The following is a 21,647-nucleotide window of genomic DNA, read 5'->3' as shown; positions in this document are numbered from 1 at the left end:
GTGTACGTGTTGGTGTATGTGGCTGTGTGTATGTGTTTTGCATGTTTCCCAATTTCGCTGACTTTTTTCAGCTGGTTCCCAGCATTCCTCAGGGTAAATTGTCCTGGCCAATCCATTCCAAGTGTGGAAGCGAGTGCACAGATTCACGGCTCGACCGGTCTCTCCCACATTTCTTTGCGAATATTGATATGAATGTTGACTGACTGCAGATTCAAAAAGCATCTTTTAAACAAAAAGAACTGGAACCCAAATTGCGCCTCCACCTTTACCTGCTGAAATGTGAGTGCTGGCTATAACCTGTGAGTTAGGGAGCTCCAGCTGTGTGTTTGGATAAGCAGTGTGTTTCAAGGCAGGGACACAGAGTTTAAGGACATATGCTTTGGCTGTAAAGATCTGGCAGACCTACACAATATACATGAATATTGTGGATTCTCACAATACAAGTGGATTCTCAATAGAGTACAGGTAGAGCAGAGGGTGGTAGCGTACAGGAAGGATAGAGAGTGGTAGAGTATAGAGAAAGTAGAGGGAGGTAAAGTACAGGTAGAGTTGGGCAGAGTAGAGTAGAGGTAGAGTAGAGGGCAGTAGAGTTAAAGAAGAGGGAGGTAGACTGGCGGTAGGGCTGAAGTAAAGGAGTAGATGGAGTGAGAGCACAGTAGATGAAGGCAGAGTTGCGGTAAAGTAGAGGTAGGTAGGAGAGGTAGAGAGGGGTAGAGTAGAGTAGAGTAGAGGGAGGATAAGTAAAGGTAGAGTATAGGTAGATCTCTATCGCTCTGTTCTGGAGGAACAACAGACATCACTTCCTTTTGGAGTAAATCCGTTGTCCCCAGTTTATGGATTTGTTGTTTGTCTGTGACGTCATGGTGGATTCCCTCAGCAATTGCCTCAGAAATCATCATAATAACAACATAAAAATAATCTATTCATTAAAAAGTTGCTGAATAACTGTTGAACAACAGCATTCATGAGACTGGGTCGGGCAGACATGCTTGCTTGCTCGTCCACATACTCCCCTTCCTCTCCTTCCTGAGGGATAGGTGGCTTATTCATCCTCTATATACAGTACACTCAAGTATGCAATGAAAACAAATGGACTAAATGGACCATCTAGTCCATAAAACCTAGGCAAACATGTACTGGATACATCTAGGGTAAAGTCATACTTATTGTATCATACCCAAACTGAGAATGGGTCTTGTGGTAGAGAATTTATGGAGGAGAAAGGAGAGAGGTAACCCTTCATGTTTCCATAATGTTGGTCCAAATACTGGACCAGAACAAAGATGGGGTTCTCTCAGCTCTCCCCTAACACTTTCAACACCTTTCCGCTGTAATTTCACCTCTCCTTCACCTCTCCATCACCAACTTCAATATTTCTGTTTGTACTCCAGATGGTTCCGCTGCCATCCCACTTTCCCTAGCCACTCGCCATGTTTCCCATATCTCTACCAAGCTCTTGCCGCATGTTAGGAAGAGTCTGGTCGGTTAGGTCGGTTTTGGTTTCTACCCAGTATTTGGGAGCACTCCAGCTAGGTCTCTAACTGCTGGTTGGTGGTTCCGCTCTGCGGCCGTAGAGACAAGGACCACTCCTCTGGTTTGCATTAGAGCAGAGGCAACACAACTGGGCTTTCCGCTGGCGGGTGGTGGAGTGAGGAGTGGGGGAAAGCGTGGGGAGAGAAAGTGCGTTGCCATCTGCGGACCACATGAAAGCGGTTGGTAATTTAGTGTTGTGTTTGTTGGCCAATGAACATTGTCCTAAAAGTGACTGAACCTCTGGGGCTTCTAACAACCCAAGCCTTCACAGTAAGAAAGTCACAGCTTATGTAAGTTGCACAGTGTTTTGTTTTTTGTACATACGGAACATTCTTGATTTCTCTTTCTTTTCTCCCAGGTGAAGCCATGTCTCCTTTCCAGGTTTGAGTGTAAAAAAAAAAAAACACTTCCCTTGACATAGTGAATTAAGAGGTGCTTAAGGTTTAAACATCAGCCGAGTCTGTTCCAATTATGGTCCCATATTGGTGCCAACAGCAATTCGTTAACTTTTCTAATCTTGGCCGCAGGAGTCTCATATGAAGACGTGATCACTCTCGGATCTAAAGAGAGCTCAACATATGCACAGATGCGGATCGCTTGGGGGACCGATGCCAAATTAAGTGTTTCATCTCTATGTGGAATTTTATGGTGTCGGTATATTACGGCGCAGTTCTAAATCTGTTTTCATGAGAGCTGAGATGAGGGTTGAATAGTTAAACAGAATGCGTTTGTCATCCAGCAAGACCTGCATTCCGTCTATAGTCTGATGGTTCAACCGTTGCACTCTGTTTTAAAAAAATACTTTCCAGGTGTTGAAGAATTTAATTTGATATATTTTCCAATTTTGCAGTAATAGCATTATTAATAATCCTGTCGTTCATCTTGGAATGATGCCGGTTCTGGTTTTACTCCAGTAAACATTGAAATCAGAAACATGAAATCAGCAGTGGTACACTGTGCCTCATTGTGTGTGTGTGTGTGTGTCTGTGTGTGTGTGTGTGTGTGTGTGTGTGTGTGTGTGTGTGTGTGTGTGTGTGTGTGTGTGTTAGTTACTTGAATTGATTGTTAGTGTGTGTGTGCATGTGAGAGAGATCACATTATGCAAAGATGTACACACACACACACACACACACACACACACACACACACACACACACAGACACACACACACACACACACACACACACACAAACACACACACAATAAATTCAGGCAACCACTTACTTACTCCAGAGAAAGTTGCATTTGGACTGAGCACAAAGTCATTTTTATCGCTCTATTGTTGTTCTCCATGTTGTTTGGTCACTGATTACAGGAAATGATTAGGACATCGGCCTCACAGGACTGGCCCCTGCACGCGCTGCCTAATGCCACTGAGCCTCGTATTATGAAACACATGTTGCTCAACAGATCTTAAATCCTGTACAGAAAGGATTAGGTCGCAAAGCCAAGGCCGTTTAATCTTCACGTCCGAGAGAACAGGCCCTCCTAAGTGTGAACGCTCCCGGGGGTTGTGGGAATCAATGAACACCGCAACGACTTAATAGACCGTATTTTGTTTAAACAGTGCCGGAGCCATTCCACGGTGTTAAATATCTATCATTAAACACCCAAGATCGTATTGGACTGCCAATGGATTCATTTAGACCCTCGAGACATGTAATATTTTCTGTCATAACTAAATAATCCAGCACAATGTTGGTTGTGTGGGATCCATCTTCCCGCAGCGGAGCTGCAGTGCGCCAAGTCAAACCTCAGGTGTTTACCCTAGCGGCAAGTGTCACGCAACACTGATGCACTCAGCCTCGCTTTTTCATTTTAAGAAATGGCAACCAGCTGGATGCGTCCATGTGGCGTGCACCTGTAGTCACCTGCAAGCAAGAGAAGCTCCAGACCTCAGGTTTGTACCTGAGAGGTTCCAAGAGCCTCTCTGCAGTCCCACAGTACATCTGTGGTTTTCATGGCGCATGTCTAGTTTATATCGAAACTAATGTAAACGTGGGGATAACCATTTGACCCACGATTATGCCGCGGAACAGTTGCGGATTTCATCCAGAGAGTTTAAAATTTGGTTGAGACATGGGTTTCAAATCGGATGATTTATCTGGGAAATTTTAGATATAGTCAACGATACAATGGAGTATATCTTCAGTCTGAAGATTAATAGCTAAAAAATGAAATCTCAATCTTCAGAACATCAATAGATATACATTTTCAAGCAAAGCACTATATGCCATAAAAAACATGGTCTCAGAATGCTTACATTCTAAATATGTTATACCATGTTCTCTATCAAAAGGCAGTTAAAACACAGTAAAAAAACACTGTAAATAAAGCTATGGACAGACAGTTGATCACTATTTATATGTCCACAATCAGATAACACAAGCATTTACTATTCTCAAATAAATTAGCCTGATATTTTCTTATTGGATTGACGTTCCACGAAGTCTCTATTTTTAAATCACCCTTAGAGGAGGCCGTAGCACCACGATGACCCCAGTCTCTTTTACTCTTTCGCAAACATCTCAAATCAGACTGAACAATAACAAAAAAGTCTGGAACTGTTCAAACGGTCTCCCACGTGATATATTTCCAAACCGTTTTCAATATTGACCAGACCAGCCGGATGGGATGCATCTGAAACACAGTATACTATAAATAAACACTTGGCCTCGGAATCAAATCTAGAACCAGATGAAAAGAGAATTAGTTTGGGCTTCGTACTGAAGACTTGACCCGTGTTGGACCCGACCCCTTTGTTCTGTCATTATCAAGCCCCCTCAAACCCAAAACCAACCCCTTTCCCCAAATGAACTGCCAGACGTTGATCTCAGGTGAGGTTGATAATGAAACATGAATAAAAACTATTCACGTGCACTAGGGTCACACCGCCAGCGACGGGGCTGCAGCGTGACGCCAAACAGCTCTCGTCTCGTCGCCGTACGGTCACGCCCCCTGAGACGAGGCTTCTGTGCCCCTGGCATTTGTGGGCACGTCGGCACAAAATCGACTGGCTGTTGTGGGCGCGCCAAACATTTAAAACCTCTCTCCCTTACCATATTTAATATATATGACATGGTTGCCGTGTGTACTTTTCATTATTAAAATGGTGGAGCTGTTTACTTAGTAAAATAAATAACCTCTCAAAAAAATTACGTAAATAATCTTGCCACCCTTTGCTTGAAATAAAGAACTGTTCTTATTGGACAAACATAAAATAAAATGTTCCTCATCTATTGATAATTTAAGGGACGTTTTTCATGAAAAATGTAGCCTAATCAGGTGTCCAGGCGTCCATTTCCCAAGGATCAGCGCCATTGAGAGCGTATCTTCCCTCTATTGGTTATCACCCGGCGCTCTGCGCTGTTCATTTGCATAAAGTTCAAACCCAAACCCACGTTCAACTTTTTTTGTCGCCGAGAAGCTGTCACCTCGTCACCGGTCGTCACTCCGCCCCCTGCAACTGGATGAAGCCGAGCTCCGTTTGAAAGACATTGCAGCCTGTCACTTTGCAGCACATGTACGCCGGCGGTGTGACCCTACCATGACATGCACGCATGGGGGTGGAGGATAAGTACTTCCAGTTAAGTAAAGTCAATTCTATTAAAGTGCCATTTTGAGGTATTTTTACTCTTAAGGTAATTTAACACTTCAGTCAATACAATCAGCAGTCTCAAATTTGATTGTGTGGGACTTAAAAGTTGGAAAACATAATTTTGAGATTGAGGAAAGAGGAAACCACTAGGAAAACCAAACCCAAAACCTTAACCAACACTGGACCAAGTCTTAACTTAGCCAACGGAGGTCAATGCATTGAGAATGTGATGAGGTCATGGTGTTGTGAACATATACTTTTACTTTTGATACTTTTGAGTACATTTCAAATCAAGTGTTGTTTTTATACATACACCAGACACACATACTTCTTATTCATTCATAGTTTCCTTCAGTGCTTCAACGGTTTTTCACTCTATAAAAAATCTTAGTATGAAGTATGAACTGCTCAGTAAAACAAATGAGGCGAACTGCTTTCCTCTGGCTTCCTGTATTGTTTTCCAGACTGTGCCAGAGGGAAAAAAGAAAGAAAAAAAAAAAGGGATTGGCGAAGCGGGAGATCCTCACACGCAACCTTGGAAGACGGAGCAGAGAAACTCTCGGGGGCAAGACGACCGGTTCCACGAAGAAGTATAGAAGTTCCACTGAGAAGGAAAAACTCAGCCGTGGTGGAAGAGCTCGAAATGTCACGTTCTATTAAGTAGGAACAGAAACGGCGCTGGACAATCGCCGCCCGCTCGCCGCCCGCTCGCTCTCTTTCTTTCTTTCATCCCCTGTTTTGTTCCTCTCTCAAAACACGTCGTGCTGACCCAAAAGCCACACCCCTCCCCCCCACCCCACCCCCCCCCCGCAACAAACCATTGGAAAATCCGCTCCTCTCTCCAGGAAGCTTTGCTTTGCTCCGTATGTGTTTCGTCCATGGCTTGGCTCCTGTGCCTTGTTCAGGCCTGGCATTGGAATAGAAGGTTGCTCAACCACAGGGCTTTTTGAGCGGAACCCAGACGAGAGAATAGGGTTCGATTCAAAATGCTTTGGCTCCCAGTGTGGACCGATGGAGTTGGAACAATACAGGAGGATAGGGGTTTGAAGTTTCTGCAAAGTGAAGGCAGAGTCAGAAAGAGCAGAGATAAAGCAAAACAATTACCAGTTATATTAAGCAAAGAAAGAAGTCATGCGGAGGGGAGGTGTAAAAATGTAAAAACAGTGGATACACTAGGTCCCCGTCTCTAAGAAGCGTGCCTCTGATAGGTCCTCCCCCTATAGCAGCGGAGTGCCATGCTGTCGGGGCCCCGCCACCACTGAGGCACCACTGAGCCACCACTGACAGAGTCAATGGGAGGCAGAGGGAAAAATAACAACAGGCGCCTGCCAAGCCTCCCCACCGCTCTCTCTCACTCACACTCACACACTCTCGCTCTCTCTCTCTCTCTCTCTCTCTCTACCTCTTCGTTCTCTCTCGTTCTGTCCTGCCAACCCCAGTGGAAAAACTCTCCCCAGTCCAGACGTAGTCACAGGAGAGACATGGGGAGAAAGAAAGAAAGAAAGAAAGAAAGTAAGAAAGAAAGAAAGAAAGACTGAGTGAGAGAAAGAGAGACATGGGGAGACAGCAGCAACAAGGGTGTTGGACAAGTAAACAAAAACAGGTAGGACAGAAGCAAATACACAATGTGGAACCCTCAACACCCTACAAGAGAGAGAAAAAGCATGGTTATAAGAGCTTTTGCTTATATTTAGTTTCACTCCTCTACTCCTCTACCGTTCCGAGGTCTCGCAAGGCCGAGTCCGGGGCCAACATGTGTCCCTTGGAGAACAGGCCCAGAACTGTCCAATACGCAGTAGTTAAACTGTGGGGATGAGGGAGGGGGGGCTTCTCCGTCCGCTTCACCTCTGGATGACCTCTGCCTACATCTGCTGACTGTCTGGTCCCGGTCGGTTATCACAGCAACCCTTGCGTAAAGACGGAGGCTCGAACACCAACTGAGGCTAGCGTCAAGACCACAGAGCTGCATCTACTAACGTAGAGACAGACATGCAAAAACGTAGTAAAAAAAGATAGAAATGAACAAAAAATGTCAGTTCACGAAGCTTAAATTACCTTCACGTTTCAGTTTTAGCACGGATACAAATTTGGCCCATTAATCTTAAGTATTTTGCTCCTGGGCTCCTCCTGATTAAGAGCAAGTCCACAGCCAGTGTTCTGTTTCCATAGACGTGCATGGCAATTCTTCATTCACTACATGACCAGCAATGGGTTATCAAGACTTACTGTGTGTGTGTGTGTGTGTGTGTGTGTCTGTGTGTGTGTGTGTGTGTGTGTGTGTGTGTGTGTGTGTGTGTGTGTGTGTGTGTGTGTGTGTGTGTGTGCACGTGCGTGCGTGCGTGTGTGTGTGCATGAGCTTGGTATATTCACTTTTACTGTTTGTCCGTGCGTGTGTTCCAGAAGAGGTTCAGGTTCCAGGAAGGTAAAGGGATCAGTGGGCGTTTTGCTTTTCCTTGGCCCTGATTGGGATTCTGGTGGCGTGAGAATGAGTGGCATTCTGCTTCATTTCCTGCTTAGCCAAAAGCCAAATCAGACAATTAGCTGGCTCTCCCTCTCTCTATCCATCCCTCGCTCTCTCTCCCTCACATAGTATGTACATGTATACCACTGATTGCACGCTCATAAACACCTTAGGAAAATATCACACCGATGCACGTCCAATCAAGGGTTTACTTTGGCCAAAACAGCCTAGAAAGCAATGTTGCTTTCCGAAAGATGAGAAGGAGAGAAACTCGGAGAAACACAAACCCTAGATTGAGAATTTTCTTGGAATGTGGTTTACTGGACTGGACTCTTGGAGAACTGATCAGATTTGGATAAATATATATATAACTTTTTGTTTTTTTTTCCTTTGGGATAAATGCTATCCACAAGATGCCACCAGTCCCTGAATGTGTTTGTATGTGTGTGTGGTTACAATACACCACTGACAGTTAACTCCTTGGTACTCTGCCCCCCTGTGGTCACAATGTGTACACTCAGCTGTGAGGTGAACAGAGAGAGACAAGAGAAAGACAGAGAAATGAGAGATAGAGAGCGAGAGAGAGAGTTTCCCAATTAAAACTTCTCATATAACTTCGCCTGCACGGGCCGTTTCAACTGGACAGCTTGTGAGAACGTTCAACAGATTTTCCATATTACCTCCCCGCCCAGTGCGAAGACTGATCTGTGAATAGGCCTTACAGGAAGTCATCTCCAATCTGTCAGAATGAAATGGAGAAGAAGCAGCTCACCCATTCATAATGCAGGCTCCTTTTCTTTTCCAATTAATCCCTATGTCTTGTCCGTCATTAACCAGTAAGAAAGGCTTTGGCAATTTGGCTTATGTCCATATTTTTTAGGTGGCGGGGTTAGGGTGGGGTACGGGCATTCAACGGTTGTGACCCTGCTAGAACAAATATTTCCCAAAGAATTCACACCGAATTCGCACCGAAGTACAGTTTCAACTTCAACACGTTTTGGGCAATAAAGCGGCTTAAGCCGGGCATGAGCTACACAAGTAAGCGCTTTGGCCATGGGCAGTGCAAGTGTGCGCGCACATGTTTAAAATGTGTTTATGTGTTTTGAAAGGGCAGTGTTTATAGAGTGTATATGTGTATTGCTTAGGATGTAAAGTGCATGTAGGTGTGTGTGTGTGTGTGTGTGTGTGTGTGTGTGTGTGTGTGTCTGTGTGTGTGTGTGTGTGTGTGTGTGTGTGTGTGTGTGTGTGTGTGTGTGTGTGTGTGTGTGTGTGTGTGTGTGTGTGTGTGTGTCTGCTGCAGTGTACGGGGGTAAACTTGGTCACACTCGAGTTTTAATATCAAAGGTTTTTGAATGGGCGGTGTGTGAAGCCTGCCAGTCCCCTTAAATAATGTACCACACAAGCACTCATTAACCCACCCCCCATATACACACCCACACACACTGGCGTCAGCCCTTACCGATCACCGCCCATTCAAGAGCAGGAAAGCTCAGACATTGGCATGAGGTCGCCATGGTTACGGCACAACGTTACCACCGCTTAGTGGTGTGCGCAAAGAACTGGAGTGCTTCTGTTGCCAGGAAATACGACCAGATTGATGGTTGGTGTGGGTGAGAGGGTGGGTGGGTGGGTAAGGGAAATTGAATTTAATGACCTATAGCTGCTTTTTTAGGTAGTAACACGCATCAGGGGATCCATCCAGGTGAATATGGCTGCTACCAACAGGAAGACTGAGCACCAGGGGCTCTGCAAAGCCATGGTCCTGCTTTCTCCATCAGTCCGACTTCACACTCATTCTCACCCGCTCTCCCAGAACATTGTGTAACGCGAGCGCACACATACTCTGGTGCACACTGCCGAGTCCCACACCTAACATAGGTGCAAGTACACACACACACGCACGCACGCACGCACGCACGCACGCACGCACGCACGCACGCACGCACGCACGCACGCACGCACGCACGCACGCACACACACACACACACACACACACACAGGTACACATCCACACAACCCCTCTGCCATAGGCCAGCGAAATACAAGAATGGTGCCAAATGTTTTTGGAGTCTAGAACTCAAGCCTGCTGTCTTTTCCAGACTCCCTCTCTCTCGCACTCTTTTCCCCTCCCTCTCCTTTCCCTCTCTTTCTCTCTCTGAGTCTCTCTCACTTCTTTGCTTTTTCTCACTCGCTCCTTCCTTTGCTGCCGATCCGTCAAAGTGCATTGCAATCAAAAAATCGTTTCTACGCACCCAAATGTTCAGCCCTGGCATCCTCTCTCCCTCATTCTAATCATGTTTACTGGTGCCCTGTCAATTAGTCCCTGTCTTGTTTTTTCTGTCTTTTTTTTTTTCCCCCTTTTCTTCGGTTTATCACGGTGCATACTTTGAGACTCATGAATATTCCCTTTCTGTTTGCAATGGAGGGATGTCGTTACAAAGGAATGCAGCCCCGCATGCCAGGGGCGTCACAGTGGACAGACAGAGCGAAGCAATGGGAGGAGGAGAGAAGAGGGAGAGGAGAGTAGTCATGAAAAAAGAGAAAATGTGATGCTGGTTAAGCAGAGGAGAGGAGATGAGTGTTTGTTTGCAGTGGTTCTTTCCAATCACCACGCCATCCACTCAGAGGGCAATGGCTACAATAGACAGTGAAGAAAACCAGAGGAAGATGAACCAAATGCACAGACAAGAGAGAAGAGAGCAGAGAAGACAACACCTCCAGCACCAATGGATGGCCCTTCTAAGAATCAGTACATGTGTTGCAGACCCTTTGGCCCCATCATACCCGCCCAAATAACCACTCCAACCCCAGAGGTGGCACCTCAAGTCGGATGTAGACACAGTATCATTCCTGTTATTAATTAAATAACTTTGTTGAAAGAAGACACAGTGAACAACCACTCTGTAGAAGCTTACAGAAAAATGTCTATTGATCTATTCCTTAATCAAGAACAGAGAGAGAGAGAGAGAGCGAGAGAGAGAGAGCGAGAGAGGGAGAGAGAGAGAGAGAGAGAGAGAGAGAGAGAGCGCGAGAGTAAACCACAATTATCGCAGAGTAGCTGCCGCCGCTTTTTTTGTATTAAGACCCTGGCATATTCATGAGAGCCAGAAGGTGCGTAATTACAACATGACTATTATATAGGGCCGCTTTACGTAATAAAGATTGACGGTCGGTGCTGGGCGAGGGAACTGGGCTGGTTCCCCTTTTTAATCTGCCAGCCAGCACTCCCTGTCCTGTTCCAGTGCTACCTCTGGCTTAGTCCCCAGAGGAGAATTATGCAAGTCCCATGACTGAGATATTGCCCTTCTTTCTTTCTTTCTTTCTTTCTTTCTTTCTTTCTGTCTTTCTGTCTTTCTGCTCTCTGGTAGGTTTCCCTGCAGCCACATGCGATGCAATGAAATGCAAACGATGACCAGAACCCGTGGGAGTGATCTCAGCGAGAGATTGGATATGGGACATGGAGATGGGATGGGGGTTTGTTGGGTTGGGGTTCCCTTACCTTGAGAGCAGGGGTGGGTGGGACGCGGCACGTGGGTGGCAGTAGTTTGTAAGCTTCGGCTGGGTCTCCCTGCTTGCTTCAGCCACGCGGGTCTCCCATGGAAGGTGATGGCATCAGGAATTCAGCGAACATGCAGCCAAAAACAATCGGAGCGCTCTCGGTGGAGTAGCGGCGGTGGCTGGGGTGGGGTGGAGGGAGGTCGGGGGGGAAATCGCTCAGAACTTGTGAGACGACCGGTGCGGCTCACATGTGCGGGAGAAAAGCGGAAACAAACAAGTGAGGCAAAAAAAGAAAGTGGCCAAACTCACGGCGACCACAAAAAAAAGAAAAATGCAGGTGGATGGAATTATCTTCGTCTTTGGAAGGATTTAATCCCCTGTAAAAAAAAAAAAAACAACAACAAAAAACAAAAAACAAAAAAAAACAACCAAAAAATAGTCCACGTGCTTTTTGGCAGAGATGTAGAGTCGAAGGTGAGGAAGATATCAAAAGAAAAACAATGAGCGAGAGGGAGCGTGTGTATGTGTGTGTGTGTGTGTGTGTGTGTGTGTGTGTGTGTGTGTGTGTGTGTGTGTGTGTGTGTGTGTGTGTGTATGTGTGTGTGTGTGTATGTGTGTGTGTGTATGTGTGTGTGTGTGTGTGTGTGTGTTGGTGTGAGTGAAAAAAGTGGAGGGGAAAAAATCCTGTCGGTGCTGTCTTCAGGTTGTCCAGAAATTGGTCTGAGGTGCACCTTCCCAATCCCCACGCTCCCGTACTGGTCGGAAAGTAGGAGGGAGATGGAGCGAGGGACAGAGGGAGAGAGGGAGAGGGAGAGAGAGAGAGAGTAACAGGAGAATGAGACCGGGACTCTCAGCCAGCCAGCTAGCCAGCCAGCCAGTCAGTCAGTGGACATGGAAGTCTGAAGGTTCTCTGCTCTTCCCTGTCTTGCAGCTTATAACCAGGGGCCGTGCTCCTCGCTGCTCCAATCTCCCGGGCTTTACTCTGCCGATCCCACTCTTTCACTGGCTTATTTTGGGGGGGAAGAAAGACAGACGGGATTGTTGGGTCGGGCTGCGTTGGGTTGGCTGAACCACCCCCCCCCCCCCCCCCCCCCCCCGCACAAAAAGACAAGTGTCTGAGGCTGGCTGAGCCGAGGTAGGAGGGGAGGAATGGGGAGCAGGATGGGGTGGAGTAGCAAAGCAGCAGCAGCTTGGAGAAGTGAGAGGGGTGGGTGGGGTAGGATGGAGAGGAGGAGGAGGAGGAGGAGGGACAGAGAGTACGGAGGCTTCTCTGGACTCTCAACACACACACACACACACACACACACACACACACACACACACACACACACACACACAGACACACACAAATGCATACACGTTCCCTCACCTTCCAAGAAATCGCCCTCCCTTCGTTTTTCACACCTTGATACAAATGCATGTCTTGCATGCAAACATTGCTCGCTCTCTCTCTCTCTCTCTCTGTCTCTTCTTCTTCTTCTACTCTCTATCCATCTCTCTCTCTCGCTCTCTCTCTCTCTCTCTCTCTCTCTCTCTCTCTCTCTCTCTCTCTCTCTCTATCTCACACACACACACACACACACACACACACACACACACACACACACACACACACACACACACACACACACACACACACACACACACACACACACACACACACACCTCGAGGATTCCCAAATACAATCTGCAGAAGAACGTTGGGATGCTACAGGGGTTTTTCCCCTCAGTTATTATGCTCTGTCCTTCTCTCTCTCTCTCTCTCTCTCTCTCTCTCTCTCTCTCTGTCTCTCTCTCTCTCTCAAACATATGCCTTGAGTATGCAGTAGCTGCCTCTCAAATGCACTCTTTCTGAATTCAACTGGAAAATTGATATAATCATCCTGAAATCATACTCCTTTGGGGTTAATCACCAACAGCAACAACAGCAAACAGTCACAGTTTACATTTGATCACTACCTGCTTGTTATACACGGCTGAAAGCGAACCTTAAACAACTTTAAACTCTAATTAGCAAACTTATCAGCACGACTTATTGCCAATGATGCCAAAGTGAGCAAACAGCCATGGCAACCCGCAATGGCCGGCATTGTTTACTACATGGTTTGGGCCGAGGGAGAGGTTAAGTAAGAACAGTTTACTTAGCAAAGGCTTAGAATTCAGTATCTAGTTGGCAGCATCCAAGCTGGCTCTGTCCTCTGGTAGCGGACCTTGAAGTGAACGCCGTCCGAGGCTCGTGATTGGACGAGGCCGAGGGGAAAGCTGGCCTAGCCTCTTCCTGACAGATCTACTGGGACCGAGAATATTGGCCGACTTAGACATCAGACAGAGATTGCCATTCCAACCGAATACTGAAACACCATGTAGAGGCTTACACATCACGGACTGAACGGCTGCAAACTTAAAGCTGTTTCGCAATCCCAGTGTCAAGTTCAGCCAATTGCCATTGGTTTCAGTCACAATCGTAAACAACCCACAACAATGTATTATTATATTTATCGCAACTTTTGATCCTTCTACTTAGCATGAGTTGGCTACCACGCTAGAATGCTTCTCAGTGATACATTTCCTCACAAAGTGTAATAAATGTCTATGGACTGTCTAATCTCCAAACCACTTGGAGCCGGGGTCAAGTCCTTTGCTTTCAAGAGGTCAATTAAATTTTGATGTGGCAGTGTTTCGGATAATTAATTATAGAATTATTATATAATAGAAAATAATTTGGCCTAAATTTATGACTAAAATCGTCACACAATTTTCCCGCATGGTTTTTATCCGCGGTTTTCTACAAAATGGACATCCAAACACACAACAGAGAATAAAACAGATTGATTCAATGACGAACACCGAACTGAAGATTTATTTCATAACTCTGAAAACATATAGAAGGGCCTCTTTGTGGGCCCTGCATGGGTCCATTCCTCATCGAGACATTATAGTCAACAGAAAAGTATTTTGTTTATTATAGGGGGGTCTGGCTAAATTGAAAAACAAGAAAGAAAAGCTCTTAAAAGTAAGCAATCTGCGTCATGCCCGATCAAAAGGCCATGGTATATTTGACGGTGACTGAACAGCTATGTGAAGCCCTTGTACATGGAAAAGGTGGAGTGACTAAATGGCCCGAAATGATGTAATCAATAGGAGCCCTGTGTGGTAGTGGGCGTTCCACACACACAAAGTCAGGGCTCCTTTTTATTCAATCCAGCGGTGTGTGTGTATGTGTGTGTGTGTTACGAGTGCAATCATCCAACAGATCCATATTTTTTGGTTTGTTTGTTTGTTTGTTTATCTGCTGATATCGCGACAAGCCAAGACTGGCTCTTGTAAATAAAGTCCCACAATCTCGCCCCAGTCCGCCAGTCGCGGTGGCTATGCTACAATTCAGCTAAAGAATTCCCCCTCTGGTTCCACGGAAATTTCAGCTCACCCTCTCGCAATGCTCGCACACACACACTCATTCTTCCAATCCTAGGCCTGGGCGCCAGGCACACGCCCCGCCAAAATCATCCACTTCCCCCCGGCGTACACAAATTGCGCCCTACCGCCACCCCCGCTCTTTTACAAGGTGAAACATTCCCGACAAGAGAGGAAAAGAAACACCTGGTCGCCATGAGTCGATTTTTTTTCTCGCTCTTCGCTGTCCCCCTCCGCTTCATTCCATTAGCCAGAGTAAAAACAAACAGCGGCCGGGGTTTAACTAACTGGAAAACGGTCGCGTTTGGACGTGGCACCACACAGGCTTTTCTTTGCTCTTGATGTGCGTCAGGGTCCTGAAATAAGCCCTGACAGGACAGGGCTGGGCCCAGGGCTGGGGCTGGCGTCACCGATACGGCCCCACCCTGCTCCACACCCAGCGCCACCAGACATAGGCCCACTATGTGCTAACGTGGGAGGGGGGCTTGTTCTTTTCACAGGTGAAGTGTATGTGCTTCTGTGTCTGTGTGTTTTTTTGAGGGTGGGGTTAAGTATGTATTTCGAGGGGTTTATTGTTGGTTTAAGTCGAATGACTCGTGAATGACTCGCTCATTCACTTGGCCAAGGGTGGAGTTGTTGTTTGTGTTTGCGTTCCTGATTGGAATTAACGTCGGAGTTGTGAGGTTGTTTATACGAGTCAGGTCGCTCTTAAGGCTCTTTAAGGCTCTTGCGCCTCGGTAATTGCATCCATATCAAAAGATAACACGGCTTTGGCCACATTGAGTCTCTGTGCTACGAAGCCCTGGACACTCTGAAAGAAAAACCCTCTTTAGGCTCCAAGCTAGTGCCACCGAGCCTAATGCACCTCTCGTCGTCTAAGCCTCTTTTTTTTCCAGTTTAAACAAGGTATCCAGTAACAAAGGTCAAAGTTGAAGGCTCACGCAGGGACAGGAGAGGACAGGTGTTCCTCGCCCCCTTTTCCTTTCATTGCACCTATTTTCTTCCCCATCAGCCTCTCATTCCCCCTGGCACGGTGTCAGAAGTTGGGTCGTTTTGTCTAAGGTGATGTGGACCACCTTTGTCTGCACTAACCTTACCAAGGAATGCCTGGCATGCCTGCAAAGGAATAGGACAGAGAGACGGGGGGGTTGAGGGAGAAAGCTACAGAATGGAGGAATTAGGAAAGAAAGAAAGTAAGAAATAAAGGCCGACAGTGAAAGACGAGGGTAATTAAATTAAAGGGGTCACGTTTGAGGAGGAGAGGTGCCGGGATGGATGGAAAAATGGAATGGAAGGAACGGAGGAGAACCAAAACAGAGGTAAAAGAGATAGCAGAGATGGGTCCGCAGATGGGAAGGGAAAGAGGAGAAAGCGGAGCAAAGGATATCAGGGGGAGAGAGGGGGGAAACCAAAGGGGTTAGAGTGAAAGGAGAGTGAACCGAGCAGTTTTTCACACGCCACGAAAAAAAAACAGAAACCCATGAAACCGATATAAATTTCAAGGGGGGGGGGCATTCTTCTGAGCAGGTCTTGGGCCGGTGCCACCGTGCTCGGCTGGCAAGGTTGTAGGTGAGCGGGTGCGTAGGGGTAAGGGGTGGGGTGTACGGCAGATGGGGAGAGCTTAGAGTTGAAGACTGGAATAGGAAGGAACAGCCCCTTCTGACCCCTATGACGCCTTCCCAGTGCACCAAGCCCCTTGAATCACCTGATGAGCTTCCCAGACTCACCTTCAATGGACATTGACAAACAGGGCCATCGTTCTTCTCTCCAGTGCAACTGGCCCTGTTTCTCAAACTCCCAAGGCTTCCATGGGAGTTCACAGGACAGTAGGTGGGGGGTGGGTGTACGAGAAGATGGAGTTTCGGTGCAACAGCAGGGATGGTAGCCAGTTTAGACGGTACTGGTACAGTAATAGGTGCCACCCTCGTAAGACCTCACGCCGGTGTTGCCGCGGTAATGCACCAGACTTTCTTCCCTCCTCTGGCGTGCAACCGCACGTGCACAGGGCGGCAAGTGTAAAACAGAAGAGCGGCGGCTGAGCAGTATTGTGCTCGCTCCTGTATTTATGGCAGGTTATTTTGACCCTGGGTGGTCCTCGCTGAAAGAGACTCCCAGGGTCATTAATCATCAGCTGGGAATCAGATCTTGGTGTATGTGTGTGTGTGTGTGTGAGTGTGTGTGTGTGTGTGTATAGTTGTATTTTCATAGAGCATTGAATAGAATATTTTGGAGAAGGCGGGAGAGGACCCCCTTTAGCGTAGGTGTGTCCGAGGTCGGTTCCTCGTGCCCCAATCAGCTGAGTCGTTGCTTGGATGAAAGAATGTGAAGCTTATTGGCCGGTAATTGTTTCCAGAGCATTATGGACGAGCGGCTACATCTCACACGGAGAAACCCGGGGGGGCCTTTTGGGAAACGTGTGAAGTTTAGGACCAATGGATCACATTATGAAGGGGTGGAGGGGGGGCGGTGAGGGTACGAGGAAGCCGAAAAAATAGCCACATTACTCTCCATGAACCACTTACTCTCCCCAATCCAGACAGGCCTCTACCACACTCATACACATATACACACAGATACTTTGTGCCTCTAACTTACCGAGCCACTTACTGAGACATACATCTTCCTGCCATATTCCACTTCAGACCTTCATGTCTGCAGGAAAACCTGGCGAAAAACACACACACACACACACACACACACACACACACACACACACACACACACACACACACGCACACACAATTCTGTTTTCCTCTGATAAGCGTTCTGCCGACTCAAACGACAACATTTCCTCCCTCGCTTTTCTCCCTGCTGACAGACCGTCTAGGCTTCACATGCAATGCAGCGCCGCCACAACGCCCAACCCTGACCGGACGACACCAACCAACCTCCCCCCACCCCCCCACCCCGACAAAAAGAGAAAAAAACACGGGGGAGACGGAGAAAACCATTTTCCCTTTTCGGGACCAGGCAAGCAGGAGAGCAATTTCCTTTTGTAGCAGCGGCAACAGAATCCCCAAACCCAAACAACCAGGTTAGAATAAATAAAGCCCATGTCTGCGGTTTTGTGGGGGATTCTCAGCAGCATAGATTTTAAATTCCAGCCGGAGATAAGACCGTAGAGGGAGGAATTAGCAGTCTGCTCCAACGATGGGCAAAGTTCATCAATGCACAACTCGATCCCCCAGATGAAAAAGCGAATATGGTGATTGTCTAAAGTTTCTTCGCCATCCGGATAGAGAGCACAAGCTTACTTTTTTCACTGAGAAGTAAACTTTGTTGTCAGTCAGAGCTTGGGATTTCTTTCAGCTACCCAGTAGAAGCCTTTGTGGGAACGTAAAACAGATACAATAATAATAATAATATGAAAATAATTAGAATTATATTTATATTAAATTTTATTGAAAAATAAAGTTAAATTTTGAAAAAAAGAAAATGAATAATAATAACAAAATAAATCATAATAAATTAAAAATTAATTCATTTATAATAAAGGTAAAATAAAAATAACAACAATAATAATTATAATAATAACAATTATAAAATAGTCATAGTAAAACAAATCACAATAATAAATTAAAAGAAATATAAAAATCAATGTCCCAGATGCTTCTTTGCTAATCCTGGTGTATGTAAGTATGTATGACAACAGTATTAACTGGTCAAGACCTCTCCAGAAGCTAATGTGATCCCTCCCCTGACCTTTAAGCCCTGAGTGGCTTCTGTGTTTCCCACTGCAAAAAAAAGCTAACAGAGGTCACTGTGGCAGGGTTAAGCAGCCTATTATGACACACTGATTTACTCCATTGACCACTTGTTTACCCCGGGGGGGAACTTCTTTGTGTGTGTCCTGGGGGTGAAACACTCAATCAGATTCACCAGCTCATCCATGGCAGCACTAAGACATAAGTATGGACATCCGGTTTAACATGGCAGAGTGAGGAAGTGTTCGTTGAATCTCTCCACTGATAACTAACATCTAGGCCTATTCCTGATAATCCTCTGCTAAATACTCAAATATTGAGGTAGTAAATAATATTCTCTTAAACATATGTAATGCCAGTGTCATGAATCCCCCCTGATCTCCCAGTATTTTTATTTGTTTTCATGTTTTAGTTTCATCTGGTCATTTCCTCATGCCATATAACCTCCCTTTTGCTTTGCTGTCACTCCCTTCCCTTCACCTGGTCACACCGCCTGCACCTGCACCTTAGTCCCTCAGTATAAATACCAGTCCACTCCCCTTTGTTCTCTGATTGTCTCTTGCATTACGCTGCGCTTTCCCGTACTACTACCTGTTTCCTGTACCTTCCGTCCCAACCTCTGCGTGGTTCCCTGGACCCTGATTATCTGCCTGTTCCCTGCCGGATAAGTTTGCCTTCTCTGACTGATCTCCTGATTTTGACCTCTGCCCTTTTTTTTTTTTTCGGAATAAACCTTGTGGACTTCCAATCTTACCTGATTGTTCTTGTGTCGTCCTTATGGGTTCTCATCCGTTCAGTATGAGTCAGTGAACTTAACAAAGAATAAGCAGGTGGTTTAGAGCAAACTGTAATCAAAAAAAGTACAAAGCAACTCAAGTCGGCATGGCGGACAATTCCACCCAGACGCCTGGCCCAACCGACAGCATAAATACCCATGTGGTCGACATGATTAGAACAGAGATTTCAACCCTGAGGATCGAAATAATGGTCGAATTCTGCAGCAGAACAACTGCCTGAGGATTTCATGAAAGAAGTCCGTAGCACAATCTCTAGCATGCAGTCAAAGATGGCGTCGCATACAACGGAAATTTCCAGCCTTGAGACGTCACAGACTGATGTAACGGACAGACTGGAAATACTTGAATCTCAGCATGCCGGTCTCTTCGTAGAAAATACCAAACTAAAGGCTTCAGTTGATGACCATGAGAACCACGCTCGCAGGCAAAACATCCGAGTGATCGGTGTCCCCGAGGATGAGGGAGGTAATAATCCGACAGCATACATGTCTGCTTTCCTGGGGGAAGTCCTCGTCAAGGATGCCTTTGATGGCCCTCCGGGGATCAACAGACCCTGCCGCACCTCGACACCGAAACAGCAGCCCAATAAACCTCCCAGACCAATACAGGCTCACCTCCACACACTTCTACTAGACGAAAGAGAAGATTCTTTGCATTTTGCCTGAGCGAGGGCAGCTGATCTACAAGGGCACCCGGGTTCATATCTTCCCAGATTATTCTGTAGAGCTGGCGAAACAACAGGCAGCATTCATGGATGTGAAGTTTAAATTACAAAAGGCCAAAGTGGGATTTCGCTTGATTCACCCAGCTAAGCTCAGAGTCGCCTTCGGCTATGAAACATGCACATTTCCAGAACCCCAGGCTGTGCATTCTATTTACTGTGGAACCACAGTACAACTGGGCCACCAGAACCGGATTGATGATGGATCTTAAGCTCACTACAACGCTGATTTATGGGATCTGAGCAATATTTTTTTACACTGTTGCATTGAGCATTGTTGCTGCATTACTCTATATAGTATTTTATTAGGCCTGGGGAGGGAGGGAGGGTATGGGGTATATGTATAAGGGGTGGGTCAGTTTACTCTTTTCCTTTTTACTTTTATTATTATTATTATTATTATTATTATTATTATTATTATTATTATTCCTTCTTCATCTGAGCACACAATCATATCTACTTTGCATCATCTAAACATATTATTGTTCACTGAAATACGTTAGACATGAACACAGTACTTAAATGGGCCTTGTGGAACATTAAGGGATGTGTAAAAGAAGAAACAACATTCTTGAAAAAAGAAAGAGTCTCCATTACGCTATTGCAGGAAACAAATTTATCAGACACTGAACACATTCAACCTGAAAGTGTTTGGATTGGCCAGGTTCAAATAATAGAGGCACTGAGATTCTCATTAAAAAAAAAACTTTAACGGCACCATATTAGGGCAACAGATAACTATATTAAATGTTTATTGTCCGAACACAGACACAGAATCTGACATGATCTTGTTATTTCATCGATATAGCAAGGAAACTGGAATAGTTGCTGGCAATTTCAATTGTGTATTAAATAATAAGCTGGACTCCTCCTCCACTCTGGTTTCGAACATAAATGCCTCCAATGTTCTTAAAACCATGTGTGACTCCACGGGTCTTGTGGATGCATGGAGGGCATTGAACCCCAAAATTTGAAATTATACCATTTACCCAAGACCTCACAACTCATATCCCAGATTGGACTACTTTTTTTTTTATCCCACTTAATAGCATGCATATGGTGCAGTCCATATGCATGCATAGGCTCCATTGTATTATCTGAGCATACAGTAGTATACTTAAATCTAGACATAGGTATCTAAATTCCCAAGACCTACGACTGGAGATTTAATACATCGTTAATCAAAAACAAAGGGTTTTATTCCATGATAAAAGAAAACCTTTGCTCAATACTGGTTTGAAAATCAACTCTCGATGGTATCATCAGCTAAAACTTGGGATGCTGCCAAGGCAACAATAAGAGCTTATATAATTTCTCATATGTCAAAAAATCGAGGAAATAAAAAAGCTAAAAACTTGAAGCAGAACAAACTCAAACTTATTAGCATGTGGCAGAGCCAAACTTGTATTACATCACATAAGCATATTAAAAACCTTGTGTTTTTCACCAAACAAAAATATTATGAATCTGCCAATAGGCCGAGCAGATTATTAGCTCATCAGCTAAAAAAATAATAAAATGAAAGAACAATTAAGTCCATAGTAATGTCGGATGGTTTGTATGACCCTCTCTCAATCAACATCGGGTTTGAAGATTTCTATAAAAGCCTCTAAACTTCAGAGAGCGAAGTCCAATTGGGTGATATCTGTGATTATTTAGATAAACTGCCAATACAAACTCTAATGGAGGAGGACAGAGCAATCTTGAATGCACCTTTTACACCCAAAGAAATAATGAGAAAAGCTCCCGGATTAGACGGTTTTCTTTTTTATACTTTTACAGGCACTTTCGGGGGGACATTTGCCCTATTTGGATGCCTGCTATCAATGACTTGATGGAAAATGACACGTTGCCTGACTCTTGGCGAACTGCCTCTATTAGCTTACTACTAAAAAAGGAAAACATACTCCCTTAACTCATC

General features: G+C 45.5%; 1 protein-coding gene across 1 annotated transcript in view; it reads right to left on the bottom strand.

Moving 5' to 3' along the window:
- Positions 1-11,820, bottom strand: part of col8a2 (collagen, type VIII, alpha 2) — a 46,947-nt gene extending 35,127 nt beyond the window's left edge. Inside the window, exon 1 of the mRNA XM_080007723.1 lies at positions 11,092-11,820. The gene's annotated coding sequence lies outside the window, so the exon portion shown is untranslated. The remainder of the gene's footprint in view (positions 1-11,091) is intronic.
- Positions 11,821-21,647: the final 9,827 nt, after the last annotated feature.

Source organism: Zeus faber (genome assembly GCF_960531495.2).
Source record: "Zeus faber genome assembly, chromosome: 1".
NCBI lineage: Eukaryota > Metazoa > Chordata > Actinopteri > Zeiformes > Zeidae > Zeus > Zeus faber.
This window is presented reverse-complemented; position numbering and strand designations above follow the sequence as displayed.